Source organism: Seriola dumerili, unplaced genomic scaffold (genome assembly GCF_002260705.1).
Source record: "Seriola dumerili isolate Sdu_G_001 unplaced genomic scaffold, Sdu_1.0 BDQW01000155.1, whole genome shotgun sequence".
Classification (NCBI taxonomy): Eukaryota; Metazoa; Chordata; class Actinopteri; order Carangiformes; family Carangidae; genus Seriola; species Seriola dumerili.
In genome coordinates this window covers 1,103,554-1,117,465 of record NW_019174410.1, presented here as the reverse complement: position 1 = coordinate 1,117,465, position 13,912 = coordinate 1,103,554, and positions in this window count along the sequence as shown.

Sequence of the window (13,912 nt, the reverse complement as noted above, 5' to 3'; positions counted from 1 at the left end):
AGGCTTCGTCTGGAGCTCAGCCAGAGAGACCGTCAGGTTCTTGGTCACCTCTCCCTGATTGCTCCGTTTGGCCGGGCAGCCGGCTCCAGGAGGAAGCCTGGTTGTTCCAAACTTTTAAAAATGATGGAGGTCACTGTTCTCTTAGGAACCAGATCTGAGCCTCAGCACAGTCCAGTCTCTGAGCTCAGGGTTTCTCCTCTGATATTCACTGTCAGCTGTGAGACCTTTATATAGACAGGTGTATGTCTTCCCACATCATGTCCAACCAGCTGAATTTATCGCAGGTGTAGAAACATCTCAGAGATGATCAAGAGAAAGGAGAAGAACCTGAGTTAAATTTCAAGAGTCATATCAAAGCGGCTGAACACTTATGTTCATTCATTCATTCATTATTCATACAGCTTGTTCTTATAGGGTCGCAGGGGGCTGGAGCCAATCACATACAGAGACGTTCACGCTCACATTCAAAGAGTGGCCAGTTAACCCAAACCTGCATGTGTTTAGATTGTGGGAGGAAGCCGGCCGGCGGGATCGAGCCCCTTCTCTCGCTGTGAGGCGACAGCGCTGAATCTTCTCAGTAACTTGAGAGAAGTTAAGGTTAAAGTTAAATTGACTGCAACATAAAAAAAAAATCATATTTTCCAAATGTGCTGTGTTCGCTACAGAAACACACACACACACACACATGAACAAACACGTACATGCTATAGAAAGACCAAACAGCCATTGTGAGAGCGTTGGGCAATGCAACCACATAGGCCCTGTTGTTGGGAAATTGCTGTAAGCCAGGAAACATGCTAACTCATGACTCTGGAGAGAGTTTGCTTTCAGGAATCATGTGAGACTGCTCCGGGCTGGGACAGCACAGGGCTCCAAACAGCAATTTTAAGACTTCTTTTTATGTTTATTCTTTTATGGCACCGACATGTTTGTTTGGTCCAACTCGCTCCTTGACTACATGACACAACACAATCGCGTATTGATGATAACTCCGAATCGAATATCGTCTCTATCGTCTCAAATATCGAGACTGAAAGATCAAGAACGATTTGAAAAATAAAAACCAAACTGAATTCACTGTCATACAGACTTCTTTAATATAAATGTAAATGTTCTTTCAGGTGGTTGGAATTACTGATATATGTCAAGATACAAATGAATTTATCTTTGATTGATCTTTGATTAGTCGTGTTTCAGGTTAAAGGTCAGAAACCAGTGACGCCACACTACGACTTCATGCATAAAAATATTGTTTTTTCTGTTTAATTAATTCCTGAGAATAAAAGATGTTTGTCAGTGTGACCTCTCGCAGATTCAAGTTGAATCATTTGTTATTAACCAATATTTTCCAGATTTCCAGGCATATATTTTACACATTAGACCATTTAGAAACGATATAAATCAGTCTATCCAAAGCTGAAATAACTCCATTAAAGATTAATGTTAATTATCCACGAGTGGGAAGTTAATTTGGAAAGGACGTCCTTCACAAGCACCACTTGGTCTTGGACTGTAGAGGTTGAGGATACAAGACACCCGGCTATTCAGTTCCTCTGCTCACATAGTATATTTAAACATTAATGCGGCCGGGCCGCCTCATATTACAGTGTTTCCTCAGTTCCCGGTCACTACACTCAGTTGGGGCTGAATTGAAGCTTTTTTTTTTTTTTTCCTCCAGAAATCGTTTATTTGGAGCTTTACAGAGATAATATAATCTTCAGTATGCTCATAAAACCAACTCTTTGCCTTGAATGCCCCAAAGCTAGATGTATGAAACCAGCAGACTGTGGCTGAAAACAACAGCCATGGCATCTGCATCCCCCCCCCCCCTCCTCTCTCCTCCTCTCCTCTCTTCTCACAACGCACACAGGCATCTTGAAATTCTGGACAGAGTGATGATTGTTTTCTTTTTTTTTTATTTAATTTTTTCTGCCTTATCTCTGTGTTTTATAGCTGTTGGTCGGGAACACTGTGGCTCTTGTTGCTTCCTGGGGGGTTTGACCTGGATACAATAATGTTTACTCAAAGTAATTGTGCATGTGGCTTGTTTTTTAAATTGTGAAAGCTTGTTTTTAGCATGAAACTGTTTTTATATCTTACAGTATCCACTGCATGTGTGTGTGTGTGTGTGTGTGTGTGTTTGCTCTGGTGTGTCTCCTCGCCTGTGTGGAAACATATGCACTTGCGTGCTACCAAGCCAATGTAGTAGTCATGTGCTTTTTGACTTGTGACCTTGGCCTGGGGATGACTCCCTTCCATTCATGTGATCAGTGACAGTGGGCTGTGTTGGTACTCTGGAGGAGCCTCAGGCTTGAGTGGGAATGATACACTCCTTTCATTTGCCAGACTGACAGAAATAAACTCTCTGAAGTCAGCAAAGTGCATCTGTCTCCCAAACTGTTTCAACTAATGGCCATGATCGACCCTCCATGTGGCGTGAAGCAAACATAATCAAATTCTCCGAAACCATAACTGCACTTTTTCCGTGTTCTGAAGACTAGAGTCTTAAACTGATGTTGGAGGACATGGTTTACATCCTGCGGTGATCAGGCCGATCCGGTTCAGGAGGCTTCGTCTTAAACGTCTTTAGAAAACAATCTCAACAACACCTGAGTTGCAAATCCCAGCGGTGATGGGCGGAGAGTGACACTAACTTTAATGTGGTTATTTCATTATGAAATCAACTGTTATATTATTCTGAAGTGAAGAAGCAGAACTTGCTGCCTAAACAAAATACATATTACATATTGACTACGGATTTATCTCTCACACACTCCCTCAGGATGCTGTTTGTTACTCATGAGTGTTTTTATCAGTTTGCTTTAAGGGCTAAATACAGTGGATGTGAGGGCTAAACACACTGTAACCTAGAAATTACATGCAAACCAAAAGCAAATAAAGAAAACGTGTTCTGCGATTTGACTAGGCGTACGCGATGTCTAGAAACAACAAAGCTACAAAATGAGAACACAAAACCAAACACAGGAACTGAGAACGGAAAACACGAGAGAACACGGAGACGCACTAAAAAAAAACAAAACAGAAAACACAACCAAACGCAGAGACGTGCTGCGGCGTGCAGCGTCCGTCCCTGTCTCTCGTCGGGTTTTCTCACTTTTTCGTCAAACTGCTGGTGTTTTTTTCTTCCTTTTTGCTGTACGAAACGAAAACGCATCACGACACGGATCACAGTTCACCTCCGTGTGTGCTACAGAACCAATGAATTCAGCGATTAATAGGTTCTCGGTTTGTCTCCCGTCACAGCAGCTGAACTATTGATTGTTTTGCTTTTGACGGCCTCTGTGGAAGAGAAGCGTCTCATTGTTCACATGAGCGGTGATAGTGCGTGGGAGAGCAGAACTGTGGTCACGTACAGAGTGGCTTCCACACTTGCAGTTGCCCACAGCGATCGTCATAATGCTTCGGCTGCAGTGGAAAAGTCCATGAAATTGTTCAGACCTCCATGTTATGATTTTCATTTAGCAGCAGTTGAGGCTCATCAGGAGGTTAATGGATGATGTGTTATTGATTTCTCAGGGATTCATCCTTTTCAGTTTGACCGAACACGTTACATTTCTGAATATATAATGGAAAAAAACAACAGAAAAACACTTTCAATCCTATTTTGATTAGTCAAATTCATCATTTACATCCTAATCACACACACACAAATATCTGTTGATCTTCAGGACTTAAATCCAGCTGAAGGTCTGTAGGTGGAGGAGACAGGACAGGTACACAGGAAGAAGTAGGAGGAATAGAGAGGTTACACATGACACTGAAATGTACTGTAAGTATTTCTTTATTTACTCGATACACATTAAGTAATAAAAGGGTGCAGAGTAGACACAGACTATTAGTCTCTCATGACAGATGTGTCATGGAAAAAACAACTTTACTTATAAACTCGTACCCTGTAACTATAGGGTGGAAAAGTACTGAGAACGTGCCTCCTACAGAGTTACACCCTTCTTTAAACGGTTAGTCTATTGCTTTGTTCCCCAGAACCTCCACAATGCACAAAGTATTAATAATAATAATAATAATAATAATTAGTGCTGAATATTCAAAACAAACTTTTTACCTCATAATTTCCCAAAGTAATTTTTAATGCCCGGATGTTTTAATCTAAAGTGTGACAGATGATGTTCCACAGAGCTCTGAGGAAACTCGGCTCACAACAGGATCTCTTTGTATAAAACAAGCTAGACACTTATTAATAAGCAAACTAATTTAATGTTTGAAAGGAAAAATGGGGCAAGACAAAAGTCTACTAAAAACTTCTTTACACAGCGACTTGTGAGACTGCAGTGGAAAAACCACTGTGGATAATCACTGTAGAACAGATTTCTTGGTGTGGGGAGCAGTTTTCTTCCATCTCTGTGATCTCTGAGGAGATGAGCATGCCCCTTAAACTGGATCAGATAGTGTGTGTGTGTGTGTGTGTGTGTGCTGTGTGTGTGTGTGTGTGTGTGTGTGTGTGTGTGTGTGTGTGTGTGTGTGTGTGAGAAAGCATGATGCATGGATGTGTCAATATGTCAGGTATGTTTAATAACATTTGCTCTGTAGTCGTCCAGTTGGGTCTGCTGCATGTGTGAAGTTGCTGTTTGGAAGGATTTCTCCGAGCGGCTCTTATTGTCTCCATTCACAAAGTGATTAAGTCGTGAACACACCCTGTTCTCCCTCATGCGCTGTTTGTACAGGAAAGCCAGACTTGATATATTCCAGCTACAGACCTGTGTTTTTGCACAAAAATCAAGTAGAAAAAGTCGGTAGGGTCAAGTTACCCTGTCACATTAAGACACATGGCAGTTCGAGGGACCCTGGTCAACACATGCTTTAAATTTCTTAAAACCGATTTAGTGCTGTGAGATCACAGAGCCATCATACAGCTCTGAATATAAACCGTAACAGATGGGGAAATAACATAAGACTGCAGCCTTTGATGAAAAATTTATTAACTGTGAATAATGGATATGTGGCAGAAAATAATGTATTTTGTGTTTCTACACAACACCACAAATTCCTGCCTAATGATGATTTGGATGGGTGATAGCTGTTCAGATATATCATGTTAACGTTCATGTTCACGATGAGATGTCATGCTTCCATTAAGATTGCTGCACTTCTACACCCAGGCTGCTGCACTGTGCGTGCATTGGCTGTGTCAATATTGGCACAAGCAAACAAGGCCTGTAGGGAAAACTGCAGGAGCTTATTCTCACAGGCTTTTTCTTCTTCACCTGTGTGTTCCAGAGAAGATTGGAAACAATAGTCCACGGGGGGAATTACAGAGTTTTCTGACTGTGATTCATATGCAACCAACCTTTCTTGAGTAAAATATCAAAACAGCACCAGTGGTGTAAATCCAGCGATCATAAAAACGTCTCTTCTCGCAAAGCTGCAATTTCCAGTCATATCTGCATCGTAAATGTGTCTGAACTCGAGCAACAAACAGCCGGCCTCTCTGGGAAACTGGATTCTTAATGTCCACGGGGTGATACATAACTGACAGCTGGGACTCCACGCTGTAGAAATGGACGTTGTGTAGACAATATTAAAGCAAAGCTGTGTCAGACCTGCTACTTCCTCTCTTGTGACTCTGAGTTTCACTGCAGTCTGTTAGTATCATGTTGATGGGTTTATGGCTCGTAAAAAAACAAAGCATTATATTTGGAAGAGATGACAACAAGTTCATGTGACGTGTAAAATTGGAGGAAGTGCAAAGCTGAAATATTCACACCACAGAGCACTGCAAGCGCGGACGCCAGATACCTGCTGCCCGCCATGGAGGGGTCAGGGGACTTTTTAAAGCTGTCAAACAAATGGTTTTAAGATCTGAATTTACAACCAGAAATTTATTTGTGTTTAAATAAAACTAACAGTAACATCAGAACAGATGGACTACCGTTACGTTAAATATAAGTTAGTAATTTACAATTAATCCATAATAGCATTAACTTAATGACACAATCATTTTAAAACCCAAAACCCTGAAGATGCACCTGTTTCCTCATCAGCTGCTCTGCTTGTCCAGCAGATGAAATAATTCATCCATGGTGAAATTTTCTTGGGATTTCTCAACAGAAATTGGACTCATACTTTGATATATCCACCGTATTATGTTTACTCCTGCTAGCAACATGACTGCTAGCCCACAGAAGACAGAAGCCAGGGTTAGCTTGCCAGTTAACGCTAGCTAACATGGTTAAATAACATCAGTGGACATTTTCCCACAGTGGAAAGTGACGTCAGGTACCACTGTGATATCCTCACATGACGGGAGCCTTCAGACGGAGACGTAGCCTCTCGGTGGGACATTGGAATGATCTAATGTGACTCCACTCCAAACACAGTGCGAACGAGTTCACTCAAATATTGGTAGGGACGTGTCCCTGCAGTCCACATGCAAACCTACGCTTCAGACGGCTCTAAAGAGGCCGACCACAGTAAAGGAGGAGCCGTCGGTACGGTGGACCAGCTCTGAGAGGACGCTCTTCTGTCCCTGTCCTCCCTCCCAACCTGCGCAAGGCAAATCGCTAAGAGACTAATCCAGCACAGTCGAAACAATCTCACTGCGCTGCAGGACAACACCAGTTCACTTAGTTGAGGTTATTTGACGTGGCTTTGTTTGGTACTTTTCTACAGTTAGTGTTTTACCTGCAGCAGATTCAGATCAGCACACTCCCAGTGTAGAGAACTGGTGCAGAACATGTTTTAAACACCCGCAGAAATAAAAGCTTCTATCACGTTGGGTTCAGGCTTTATTTTGAATATTTTCAGAACTTTATCTTCCCATCAAACAGTCCTTTCCTTTGGAACTGCAGGTTGTGAACCGCTGAACTGTCATGTTACTTTGCAAGAGCAACTACAGCGTGCACGGTATTACTCGCCAGATCTGCTGTTTGAGGCGGACGGAGCGAAGTGTAGGTGCGTTTGTGCGCAGTAATGCGGTAGTTCAGCGGTTGAAATAATGTGGTTCCAAAGTTAAAGGGCCGTTTGATGGCAGAGCAGTGAGAATATTCAAAATAAAGCGTACACTTAAACTGATGTTGGCTTGTTTCTGTGGGTATTTTTTGGCTAAAACAGGTTTTCGTGGAAGACCCCGTCCTCGGCCGCTCATCACTCAGCTCCTGCTGCTTCTCTGAACTGAGAGGATGCTGGTCTGAAGCTGCTGCAGGTAACACAGGTAAGTACCTCACACAACCCCACGTCGTATGACCTGAACTATCACTTTAATTTTCTGCAATATGTTTATTATTTGGAAAACATACTACACACATAAAAGCATTACAGATACAAAGGGAATCAAATCTGTTCACAGAAATAAGAGTCTGAAAAAATCTTTATCTTCCTGTTCCTTCTGAATAATCCAACAGCTGTTTATATAAGATTAAGACTGACAGTGGTGATTTGAGCTAAATGCTAATGTCAGTATGCTAATGTGCTCACGATAAAGATAGTATCATCCTGTTAAGCAGGTTTAATGTTTACCAAGATCAACGTCGTAGTTTAGTTCAATAGTATGGTAAAATGATATAATTAGCACTAAATAAGTGTAATGTCAATAGTTGTGCAGGTATTTGAACGTAACCCAAAGTAAATGGACTTTTCCAGTCCAACTGATTCATGGACGTCTCGCTCCTCCTCCTGAGCCACGTCAACACTGAAGTACTGGAGAAACTGAACTTCTGACCTGATGGTAGCGCCAGATGAAGATGATGATGGGGGGCAGGAATGTGTGCACGAACCTTTATAGTCATCCATCCCATAGATTCTCAGGACGTTTCACTCAAAACAAGCTGATGGCAGCAGTAGAGGAAAAGTCAGGAGATCACCGAGGTCAGTTTGAGACATTTCAAACTGACGGACAGACCAGCAGTGCTACGACTGGAGCTGCTGCTAGTCCAGCTAATGTGTGTGTGTGTGTGTGTGTGTGTTTATATATATATATATATATATATATATAAATAAACTATATATAAATAAACTATATAGTTTTTATTTTACATAATCAATAAACACACTTTAAGATTCGACTCTACTCACACATTAAAGCAGAAGCAATGTTTTGATGTTTCAGTCTTACTTCACCTTGAACGGCCAGTAGCTTATTGTGGCTAATGCTAGCTACTGTTAGCTAATGTTAGCTAATGTTAGCTAATGTTAGCTAACTTCACATACACATCGACTGTTCCACTTACTTTAATAAACCTATAGTGTTACAGTCTCTCTGTATATATATATATAATTAGACTTATGGAGGAGGTTCTCAAACACTTTACACACATTACTCAGGATTGTTTCTGGCTCTGACCTTTCAATACTCCCATGACCCCCCCACCCCACCCCCCAATCCCAGCAAGTCTACATGTCTACAAGTCAATTTCTTTGTTTTTTCATCAACATTGTGTGCACCAAATTTGTTTAACTTCCATTGCTTTGTGTGTGTGTGTGTGTGTGTGTGTGCTTTTGTTAACCAGGAAGTGTCTGTGCTCTAACACAACACTTCCATGCTTTATTTCTGCCCTCACGTCAAACCGCGGGCCCTGTATCAGCCGGGGTGCCCGCAGAGTGACCTCCGGTGACCCCCCCAGACGCCCTGTGGTTGTCCTCTAACACTCTGCGGTGACCTCTGGGAACAATGAAACATAACTCTAAATATAACCACAAAGTCTGTGCACAGTAAAGGCCCCCGTCGGTTTCTGCCCCTCAGAGAGTCTGTGCATGCCACGTCTTTTATTTTTTGACCTCTCAACTGTCAGCATTACATTTTTATTTTTTTTTTTGGACTGTAAAATGTTGTGATACAGTATTTAACATAGTTTATTATCTTGCTGGCAAAACCACAAGCACAGAGTTGTGTGTTAATTCCACTCTTCATCATATAAAACGGTCATTGTTTCCACAGGCCTTTGCTACGCTTCACCTGAACTGTTTATGAGAGTTTTGCAGCCCTGAACGCCTCCTCGCTTCGTGCACTGTCACTAAACAGAACTAAAAACAACTGGTTCTGTTTTGTCACTCAAACAGTTCTGTGTGATGAGTCACTGGGATAATGAGAACTTCTCTCACCTTTTTTACAAAGCATGAGAAGCATCAGCAGACGTGGTCGTCTGTACATCTGCTTCCTCTTAAAAGGAAATACAATTCGTTTTTTACCGTTGCCGGTGACACTTGGCAGCCAGCTCTGTGCCACGTCCTGGTGCGATCTCTTATCCTCTGTTTAAATATTAAAGATCGTGAAATACAGTCCTTTTATTTTTGTAACTTTTCCATTGTTATAAAACGGTATATAACGGCATGAAAAACAGTTTTCCACAGCAGGTTCGACATGTGACAACAGCAACAGAATATCATCCTGTAGATGCAGCAGTATTTGTGTCCAAGCACCAGATGTCAACATCTGTATTGAGCCGCACACAGCTCTAAAACCCAGTGATTGGAGACCACGAGGGAAAGGAGGCTGACCTCTTCCAGCCGTGGCTGTGGAGGGAAACACGGTTACAGGTGGCTGCAGGGATGTAATACATCAGCCATGAATGTAGAAGAGTTTTATGGACTTGAGTGCATTTCTGACAAAGTGCAGTAAAAGTCATGGGACTGATGATAAATACAATGAAGAACAGAAGTACAGCAACAGGCATTTATTACACAAGAGCTCAGCTGTAAACACTGACTGTGCTCTTTACACACACACACACACACACACAAACTATTAAAGGGTGTGCTTTTATTTTGGTAAGGGTTTGGGTCAGTAGTGTCTTGCATCTTATTTCCATTTCTAGTTTATTAGTTTTATTATTTTCCCCCAATTTTATGCAACATTTGGACTAATTCAATGATTTTAATTACAGCCTGGAGTGGTAACATTCAGGCTAATTTATTTTTTATTCATTTTCTCTATCCATTTCCTTTTTAGGTGACATGAGCCCAGAAGCATGAAACAAAGAGCAGTTGTTCTGGTATCAGATTCCCTGGTACAGAGTGGAAGGCTCCTAAGGGGCTGCTGGGGTTGTTGACAAAATCACATGCACAAGTTTTAACAAGCCTCAGATCCCTGACAAAGCCCCTCTCGCTGCATCAGCCCTGCATCTATCTATCTCCACATGTTGCTTGTTTAGCTTTTGCAGGCGTGCACCTTTCTGTCCCGATCAGTGAAGCGAGTGAAACAAAGACCGGTGGACACTTTTATGAGAAGTGACAGCGACTGCACCGCAGGTGTGCAGGTGGAGTCTGTTACTCATTAATGATCACGTGCGAGATGCAGATAAACATTAGCATAAAGAAACGTATGGTGTTCCTGCCTCCCTCTCCCAGTATCCCCCCTCCTTCTCTTTCTCCTTCTCTTTCATAAACACATTATAGGAAACATGTCAGACACAGATACAGTAAAAACTTTGTTTTGAAGGAAGAAGGATGCTTCCTCTTTCTGATCACACAACAAACAAAGCTTTCTAATGTTAAAACCACGTTTTTGTGGGTAGAGATGATTCCCGGCTCAGGACAGAGTCAACAGAAATAGCTCCGCAGTATTTATGTCCATGATTATGAGATGTATTTTTCATTTTACAGCTGCTATATTTAGATGAGGATGGACAACGTGATGTGCGACAGTGTGTAACTTTTTCTTAAAGTGAAAAAATGTGTTAACTCAGATCACTACTCTAAATCTGAAGTTCAGTGGAACCTGAATGTGCCAATGAAACATTATAGAAATGTAAATATTACAGTAATAAACATCATGAGCAGGAACGTGAATTAAGAAACATAAACCTTATAATAAATATATAAATATAATAAAGAGCACAATGACTAGAACAGAAGCTATTAAAGGACGAAAGGGCCCGGAGCACAGCGATGAATTCACAGCTGTGCAAACAGACGCCGCTGTGTCTTCATCAGAGTCCAAACATTAAGTCTTTTTACACAATTTAAATGCTGTGAATTAATTGCCATTGCTTCAGTCCATTTTGTCCCCTGGAAGTTTTCTGTCCTCGAGCTGAGAAGCAGCTGATTCAGCTGCATTTTGTCGGAAGATGTGGAGACAGTCGTGTTTTTAGTTCTGCTCGTGGGCGCTGCATTTACCTGATCCCCACGCTGACGACATAATCCCTAAAACAGGAAGGACATTTCAGGAACAGTATAAGAGCATGACGAATAAAAGACATATATATATATATATGTACACTTATGTATACGCCTCATCACGCCTCTCACTCAGTGGAGGATCCTGCAGCATCTCCAGCTCTGTCGCACTCAAACACCGGTCTGGATGAGAGTCAGGAAGCTGCTCCTTCATCATCGATGCCCCTGAAAAGAACTTATGTGAAATATTAGATTTCTTCTTGCACATTCAATACAGTGTGCTTCCAGACACACACTCCTCATTCTGTGTGAAGAGTAAAACCAACAACAGCAATAAATACTGAAATAAAAAAACCTGCGACACACATCCTTCCAACCATCACCGGTGGATCTGACGACACGCCGCCGTGTTTTCACATGTTGATCAGACAAAAATCATTTACTTGTTTTCCTAGAAGACATTTGTGTGAATGGAAAAATCGATGTGTGATAATTGATGGGTCTTTTACAGGAGTTAATGCTTGGAGGAAGTGAAATTAGAGATTTGGTTTCAGGGTGTGAGCCATCTGAGCCTTTAAGAGAGGTCTGTGCCGCTCACGTTAGGAGAAATGAATCTGAAAGTTACATGACAGCGGGAATCTTATCCAGGCGCACGGATCGGAAACAGGAGCACACACACGCCTCCGTCCAGCTTTGATCTCTCCACATCATTCAGAACTACGTGCCACTGGTTGGGACGTTTCATTGGCTTGTTATTTCAAACTCTCCTGTAAGGGTCAAGGGGTCAGATGGTTCCCCGATCTCTAATCTATAGGAAAAACTATACATCGATACATCAGAGGACAGACTGCACTTATAAAGACTGCGGGCCACACTTTTTCTATACACACAGCTTCTCTACCACACACAGTCATGAAGGCCTGACCCGAACCTCAGCGGCCCGGGTTCCAGTCCAACCCGTGGCCCCGTGCGCCACATCATCCTTATAAAGAGAAAACATGATAACGCTCTCGTTATCCAGTGCTGTTAACTTCACAAGTCCCAGGCGGGTTCATCACTTTGTACTGTCCCCTGGAAACACTTCCTGTGTTGCTGTAGGACTGAATTTACAGCGTGAGTTGTCTTCAGCTGCAGCGCGTTGAGCCCTCAGGGCCACCGTACTTTAGCCCCATTTTTGTCATTTGATTTTCAATTTTTTTCGATGTACGACACAGATAAAAGACGTTTCAGTCAAACGTAGTTAAATACAGCAGATATAAAACAGTGAGGTGATACAGGTAAAGTACGCGTCACGTTTAAAGGTGCATAAAGAGCTTCAGTGTTGACGTCAGGGTTCTCAATAAGCCAATTAATGAAACATATGATTGATACTCTCTAAATGATCGGTGCTGACTTCCACTGACGTGATGCTGTGAAGGAAAACACAACCTGCACGACTGATCACCTGCTTCCTGAGAAAGCGAATCAGATTTCATGACATTTGTCTTTGTCTTAAGTTTCACATCAATCACACAGAGCGTCTGGAGAGTGTGTGTTTTGGTTCGGGGTTGCTTTAGGCCACGCCCACAGTCACACTCATGTTCAGGGGTGTTTCTCACAGTTTCTCACAGTTTCTCACAGTGGAAAATGCCAAGGATGCCAACATGACAAGTAAATTATACAAATTATAGATGATGAATGCAAAGATAAAAAGTAAGAATATGTGGAACATAAAGGCTGTAACCCTGATGATGTCACCGGGGTTGTTTTAAATTACAGATAAGACTTCAAACCTTTTATATGGGGTGTAAACTGGAGATTGAACTTGGGGAATGGACTTTGAAAGTTTTTTAAATCATTCTCTCACAAGTTTCCCATTTTTATGGAAGTGCAAAATTTAATTGCTGGAGTGGCTCTTTAAGGATCTTTGTTTTTTAACTATTCAACTTCTGCTGAACATTTCAGCAAATGAATTGAATACAGTTTCCATTTCTCCAGGTTCACAACTGATTCTCAGGGGGTCAGGGGTCAGGATGCAGGACCAGAGAACGAAGGCCATGAAACAGATGTCCAATAACAAAAGGTTTTATTCTCAGGTAATTATTTCAACACACACACACACACACACACACGGGCTGCAGGTTCTGAAAGGACACAAAAAAATCTCAAATATTCTCATGACGAGTTTATTAAAGAAATAAGGATGAAGAAGGTTTTCTGAGACTAAAGAGTTCTCTAAAGTTTCTCTTATCAGAAACTGCGTCCCACGTGAGGGTGAAACAGTGACTGAGCTCTTTAAATGACCTTCTAGGTGATCTCTATCAGGTAAATGGTGTGTGTGTGTGTGTGTGTGTGGGGGGGGGTGATAAAAGGAGGAGGAAAATGAAAGAAAACAGGGATCTTTACCACAGTTTCCCCTAAAAGCTCCTGGGGGGGGCATGGTGGGTGATAAAGATAAAGATCAGCTGTCTTCTATAAAGAAAATAAAATAACTGTGATGTATATGTGTTTATATATATATATGTATGTAGAAAAGGAGGCCAACCTCTGGCTGTGTGTGAGTGTGAGTGTTTAAAAAAGTGTCATGTGCGCGGGCTCAGGAGGGAGGGAAACACAAAGGGTCGTTATGTGGTTTTTTCCCTCCTTCAGCTATAGGCTAATGTTTCCACGTGTGTGTTGCGAAACACAGTAATGCATTAATACAATGTCAATTAAAAATACTGATCTGTTATTAAATGTTAGTGTAAGTGAAGTGTTGAGGTTATATCCACCTGCTCTGTTGATCCCCGGAGCTTTGTACAGACTGTGTAAATGTGGCTGTTGGTGTTAATGAGCCTGTGTTTGC